Below are 7,377 nucleotides of genomic sequence, written 5' to 3'. Positions count from 1 at the left end.
AAAAACCTGAAGTAAAAAGCAATAATATTTCATATTAGACTTGCTTAAAGATGGCCACAATAGTCATTGTTAACCACACATTGATTGATTGATTGATTGATTGATTGATTGATTAACAAAGCCAGCTGAGACCAGACTTATATATAAATTTTCTGAAAGCTTATCCTAATAAAACTATTAATAAATGCTATGGCCTGGAAATGAATCAAAATTATCAAGTCATAACAATGTTATTGTTATAAAAAATAACTTATCAATAATACCTTTCAAAGCACTTGTGAAGCATTAGTAAAATAAGCTTAATTGCAATTAATATTTTCTGAGACTAACTGAACAAGAGTTCTAAGAGTTCTCTATGGATCCCAGAAATTTTTATGAATAATTAGGTATACACATATGCATTTTCCTGGGCCAAAGGGCTCACCACTTCCATCACACACATAACCCCAAGAAAGCTAAACACAACTGCTATATGGTAAAGGTTCTGAGGTTGTATCTATTTGGAACATACAAGTTAGTAATTGTTATCAAAAGTACTTTAAAGATGTAAAATAAAACAAACCACAGGGCAGGGTTTATTTGATCTTCTAATTAGTTTGTTCATGACTTCACATCTTCTCAAGTATTCTTAGATTTGGCAGGTGGGAAAAAAGAAAACCCTCTCTTGCCAGAGTGTAATTTACTTTCTGTATCCATTATCATGTAGATGAAGCCCTCATAAGCAATGATTTCAGCAGGACTCATTTTAATAGCATATAAAACCATCATCTTTTTAATAGAGTATAAGAAGTCTTTTACAGCCCCAGGTAAAATTTTTATAAATAGATGTCAGTTTTTAAAATTGTAATTATAATTGCTGGCATAAAGTTAAAGCCAATGGACTAGTAATAATCATCATTGCCCTGATTTAAAAATTTAAGAGATGCTAGCATAAGTTTCAACATAATTTATTCTTTAAAATTATATAAAATATTGCCAGTCAATAAGTCATTACACTGGTCGGATGAACTTTGATGCTATAAAGCTCTTTGCTTTGTTAATATATATAAGAAGTCTTTAATGCAGTGGCTAAGAACTAGAGTAATAGTAACTTTGACAGAATTTAAGTTATTTATAGGCCAGGTAGTTAAACTGAATGAAATGAAAAGATAAAAATCCTTTGAATTAAAAAATTTCTTTGGCTATAGCCTCTAACTCCATAAACTCTGATTAGCTAAGACTATGAATAGCCAAGAACATTTTAAATTTTATAAAAGAAATAAAATGAGAATTTTCAAGGCCAATTTTACTTATAATCAGTAACATAGGGTTCCATAAATAGTAATTGATAGTGAATATGATTTTGGAGTGTGCTTTGTAAATGTTTGTGTCTGAGGATTTATTTAAACCTGCCTGTTACAACTGTAATATAATCCCACAGTCAGCAAAGGAGTAACTTAGATGGAATTAAAAATACAGGTGTCCCGGCGTTTCATTACAGATGCAATGAAACGCCGGGACACCTGCACCCCAATGTTTATAGTAGCAATGTCCACAATAGCTAAACTGTGGAAGGAGCCTCGGTGTCCATCGAAAGATGAATGGATAAAGAAGATGTGGTTTATGTATACAATGGAATATTACTCAGCCATTAGAAATGACAAATACCCACCATTTGCTTCGACGTAGATGGAACTGGAGGGTATTATGCTGAGTGAAGTGAGTCAATCGGAGAAGGACAAACATTGTATGTTCTCATTCATTTGGGGAATATAAAAATTAGTGAAAGGGAATAAAGGGAAAGGATAGAAAATGAGTGAAAATATCAGTGAGGGTGACAAAACATGAGAGGCACCTAACTCTGGGAAAAGAACAAGGGGTAGTAGAAAGGGAGGTGGGCGGGGGGTTGGGGTGACTGGGTGATGCGCACTGAGGGGGGCACTTGGCGGAATGAGCACTGGGTGTTGTGCTATATGTTGGCAAATTGAATTCCAACAAAAAAAAATTTTTTAATGGGTTAAAGACTTGAACATAAGACCTGAAACCAGAAAACCCTTAGAAGAAAACATAGGGGATAAGCTCCTTGATAATGGTCTTGGCAAAGACTTTGTGTGTCTGTGTGGGCTTGACACCAGTAATGAATGCAACAAATTCAAAAATAAACAAGTGGCACTACATCAAACTAAAAAGCTGCTGCACAGTAAAGAAAACAACAAAATGAAAAGGCAGCTTGCCAGATGGGAGAAAACATTTGCAAAGCACATATCTGATAAGGGGTTAATGTCCAAAAAAATACAAGGAACTCCTACAACTCAAAAGCTAAAACACAAAAAAACAAAAAAAAAAAAATCTTAAAAATGGGCAAAGGCTCTGAATAGACATTTTTGCAAAGAAGACACACAAATGACCAACTGTCACAGAAAAGGTGCTCAGCATCCCTAATCAGGAAAATGCAGATCAAAACCACAATGAGATTCACTTCACACCTGTTAAGATGTCTATTATCAAAAAGCCAAGAGATAAATGTTGACAAGGATGTGGAGAAAAGGGAAGACTTGTACAGTTCGTCGGGAATGTAAACTAGTAAAGCCACAATGGAAAACAATGTGGAGTTTCCTCATACTATTTAAGTTAAAATAGAACTACCCTGGGGCAGCTGGGTGGCTCAGTCAGTTAAGCATCTCCCTTCAGCTCAGGTCATGATCCCAGCATCCTGGGATCAAGCCCACATGGAGCTCTCTGCTCAGCAAAGAGCCTGCTTCTCCCTCTCCTACTCACCCTGCTTGTGTACCCTTTCTCTTTCTCAACTCAATAAAATCTTGAGGAAAAAGAAATAGAACTGCCCTATGATCCAGCAACCCTATTTCTGGGTATATGCACAAAGAAAACAAAATCATTATCTTGAAGAGGTATCTGTACTCACATATTCATTGCAGCATTATTCACAATAGCCACCATATGGAAACAGCTTAACTGTCCATTGATGGATGAATGGATAAAGAAGATGTGGTGTGGAATATTATTCAACCTTAAAAAAGGAAGAAGTTTCTGCCATTTGCAACAACACAGGTGGACCTCCTGGGCATTACGCTAAATGAAATAAGCCAGACAGAGAAAGACAAATAACTATGTGGTATCTCTTATACATGGAATCATTTAAAAAAAAAAAAAAGTGAAACTCCTAGAAACAGAGAGTAGGATGGTGATTGCCAAAGCTGAATGGTGGGGGCAATAGAAAGAGATTGGTAAAAGGGCACAAACTTTGTTAGGAGACGAATAAACTCTGACAATCTAATGTAGAACATGGTGACTATTGTTGATGGATGTTTACATGTAACAAGTCATCATGTGCTACAGTTTTATTTGTCAGTTATAACTTGAGAAAGCTGGAGAAGAAAACCACAGATAGACTTACAAATCAAAATCAAAATAAAATAATCAAAATAAAAACAGAAACTTTAAACTTAAAAAAAAAAAAAACAAAAAAAACAACTGATGACGTATTGGGGTTTTGTCCAGTCTCTTTTTTCTTATCCTTCATAGTTGTGATTTTACTGCATTCGCTGATAATTTTTGAGTTGTGCCTTCTTATTACAAACTCATCAAAAACATAATTTTAATATTCTATAAAGATCATTTATCACAATAATAAGGAAAACACTATTAAGGGCTTAATGTGAGCTAAGTATTGTTCTAAGCCATTTATATACATTATCTAATTTAATGCTGACAACTTCATCAAATAGATTTTATTCTCACATAGAAATTTTATTTTATATAGGAAGAAATCAAGGTTTAATTAATTTTATGGGCTAGTGAGTGGTAGAGCCAGCATTCAAACCGAGGCAGCCCTGCTCCAGAGCCCCCAAGTTTGAATAATGTAGTTATAGCGGCTCCTACTCCTTGTTTCCTTCACTGTTTTTTACATTGTTTTACATTTAAGTTCTTTTCAGTTTTTCATTATCATGAACAGTAAGGATTGTCCTTGAATGCTGCAGATCATATTTCCTCAGCCTCTATGGATAGGTCCCAAAGGTATCCTAGTAAATTTTCATCAACTAAATTAATAATGTAACTTTAATTTAAAAAAAAAATCCCAGCCCTTTGAAAACAAGTGAAGTTCAGTTCTTTTGCCTACAGATCATTTCAGCTCTTGGGCAGGAGATGTGAACCACACCCGCTTCAGAGAAGCTATAGGAAAAAAACTGCTAGATGATGAGCTCATTGCAGGGAGGAACCATATATTTTCTTATTTGTATTTCCAGCACCTATGAGATCTTCTGGTATGAAGTGTATATTGAATAAACAATGACTAAACTACTTTGAGGAAAACAGCCATTCATGAGCAGAATTGCAGGACTCTCAGAAGACAGTGCTGCTCATAAGAATGAGAACTCTAGCGAGGTGTCCGGGCACTTGCTCCATCCCCTTTGTTCAGAAATGAAGATAGCTCTTTTCTTTTGCAGGAACCTCTTCCCCAGCTCTTTGCTTCAGTATAATTAATAGAGAGACCTTTGAAATTCAAGCACATGAATGATTCTATCCTGACTCCAAATCATCTCAGAGGTTACACCTATGCAAACACGGACATAAATATTGGTGTAAATTCAGAGACATTCTTAGCAAAACTAGGTTAGCACCATGTTGAAAATAAACAAATTGCCATAAGAATGTGCTATAAAAGGAGCTCCTACTGACCCAAGTCCAGACGTATGATTCTTTAACACATGACTCTTTAAGCTGAACAGAAAGTACAACAAAAGACATTGTTCATAACGCGGCTCTTGTACATGCAGGGTCTTTCCATGGATTTGAGGGCTTTTCAATTTAAAAATACTATAGTGCAAAAGGAGGGGTGCATGGGTGGCTCAGCTGGTTAAGGATCTGCCTTCAGCTCAGGCCATGATCCCAGGGTCCTGCTCATTGGGGAACCTGCTTCCCCCTCTCCCTCTGCTGCTCCCCCTGTTTATGCACTCTCTCTCTGTCAAATAAATAAATACATATATTAAAATACTACAATATAAGACAGTAAAAAAAAAATCTTAGATCTACCACTCCAAAATAACTAAATTTTCATTTTGCATGTTACTTTAAATCCTTATTTGTATTAATAAATATCTGTATGTTAGACATTGCAGTGTATATTTAATTTTATACTATAATATATATACATTACATTAATCATATTTCTATTTTTATATCTCAGACCATAACCATTAGTCAATTTTTTTAAAGCTTTTATTTATTTACTCATGAGAGACATAGAGCACGAGAGAGAGGCAGAGACACAGGCAAAGGGAGAAGCAGGCTCCATGCAGGGAGCCTGACGTGGGACTCGATCCCGGGTCTCCAGGATCACACCCTAGGCTGAAGGTGGCACTAAACCGCCAAGCCACCCAGGCCTGCCTAGTCCATTTTTATATATAATCCACACATTGATAATTTTAAGGAATCTATAATATTCCATTATGTTCTTACATCCTTGTATTCTAATGTTGGACAATTACTGGAAAAGGGATAGAAAATGATTTGTGTTTTTTATTTTGTTTTGTTTTTGCTTTTAATTCTATAACATTCTTTCTATGAGTGAGACATCTCAACCCAGAGATATGTGTAAGCAAAGTAGAAAATTTGGTCTTCTTCCTCTTAGCCTCTAATTATGTTTATTTGAATCAAGAACCACCTCACTAATACTCCCAGAGCCAATCCAAAATGAGTGTCATAACTCTAGTTGACTGCAGCCACCACCAAACCCTCCTTAAGCCAATAAGAAGGGAAACACAGAGGCAATGATCAAATATTGCCTTCAAGAGGCGTGGTTCTTCAACTCCTGCTCTCTGATATTCTGGAGAGCAAGGCCACCATTTCCAACAGGTTTTTCCAGCCAACAACAAGAGATACCAACAAACCAGCCCAAGGACAGACCATTTCCCCGTCTGGTTTGCCACTCCTTCCTCCCAAAGGTGGTAGGTTTTGATAACCACCCTATAGAACTGATCAGTTGATGTGAAGAGTGGCAGTTAATTGCTTTATCCCTCTGTGGAAATAACCTTCCACCTCTGGGTTCTTGTTGCCCTGGCTGAGTTTTGTTTATTTCGATAGTTTCTTACTCAGCACTTACTATCCCAAACATCATGCTGGTCAGTGGGGATGCAATAGGGAACATAACAGTCATAGCCAAGTGTCTTCATGGATCTTTAAATTGAATAAGCATGTAAACAAAACACATAAATTAAGAGAACAGGGATCCCTAGGGGACTCAGCGGTTTAGAGCCTGCCTTCGGCCCAGGGCGTGATCCTGGAGTCCCCGGATCGAGTCCCACATCGGGCTCCCTGCATGGAGCCTGCTTCTCCCTCTGCCTGTGTCTACCTCTCTCTCTCTTTCTCTCTCTCTCTCTCTCTTTCTCTCTCTGTGTGTCTCTAATAAATAAATAAATAAAATCTTTTTTAAAATTAATTAAGAGAACAGCTAGTGTGATGAATGTTATGATGGGAATTAAAAGACTGCTATGATCAAGAAGAGCAGGAGGTGACTACCTTTGGCGTCACTGTGGAAGTTATATTTTAGGTAAACACTGAGGAGAAGAGCCAGCCATGCAAACAGCTGACAGGAGAATATTTCAGGCAAAGGAAACTGCAAGTGCAAAGGCCCTGAGGCTGTAAAGAGCTCAGTTGGGGGAACTCCCAGCGAGCCAGGATGGCTCAGCTAGCTATATATCAGAGAAGTCTGCTACAGGATGAGGTAAATGAGATGGGCAGGGCCCAAGGTTACACATGCATTAGACCTACTCTTGTCATCGGGGTCAAGGGAGGTCCATACACTAAGACCAAGACCCTGCCTCCCCAGATTTCCCTATTCCTCAGTATTTACAGCCTCACCTCCACTCCCAACCCTGACTCCATCATTACAGCTTTGATCTCTGTCCGTCATTCACGGGAAGCCCATGACTCCCACCTTGTATGCTGCATCCCCTTCCCATAGGCCCCCCCCCCCCGTGTCGCTCTCCTGTTTCTTTCCCCCATACTTCCTCAGTTCCTGAAACCCTCCTACCTTGCCCTCTAGGATTCACAGTCCCTCATCATCCAAATCCCCTCCATGCTCAAGCTGTTCTCTGAATGTTTCTCATCCTTTTCTTGCTATAGTGGAAACTTGGCTCTCTTGTGAAGACCCTGCCTCCCTACCGTGCTTACAGTTGAAGATTCTTTTCTCCCACAGACCATGGGGCCTGGAGGTAGGACAGGGGTTCTTATTGTTGTTGTCAAACCAATTTTCCTTCCTTCTGCCTGAACTTCCTCCGACTTTGAATCTCCTGCCATCAGATCCCATCATCTACTACCTGTCATTAAAGCTGTCACCCCTTCTATTTTTCAGTGATCTTCACCCCTTGCTCACTGTCA

The sequence above is a fragment of the Canis lupus genome, chromosome 1 (genome assembly GCF_011100685.1).
Source record: "Canis lupus familiaris isolate Mischka breed German Shepherd chromosome 1, alternate assembly UU_Cfam_GSD_1.0, whole genome shotgun sequence".
Taxonomy (NCBI): domain Eukaryota; kingdom Metazoa; phylum Chordata; class Mammalia; order Carnivora; family Canidae; genus Canis; species Canis lupus.
Note: the sequence above shows the minus strand (reverse complement) of the source record.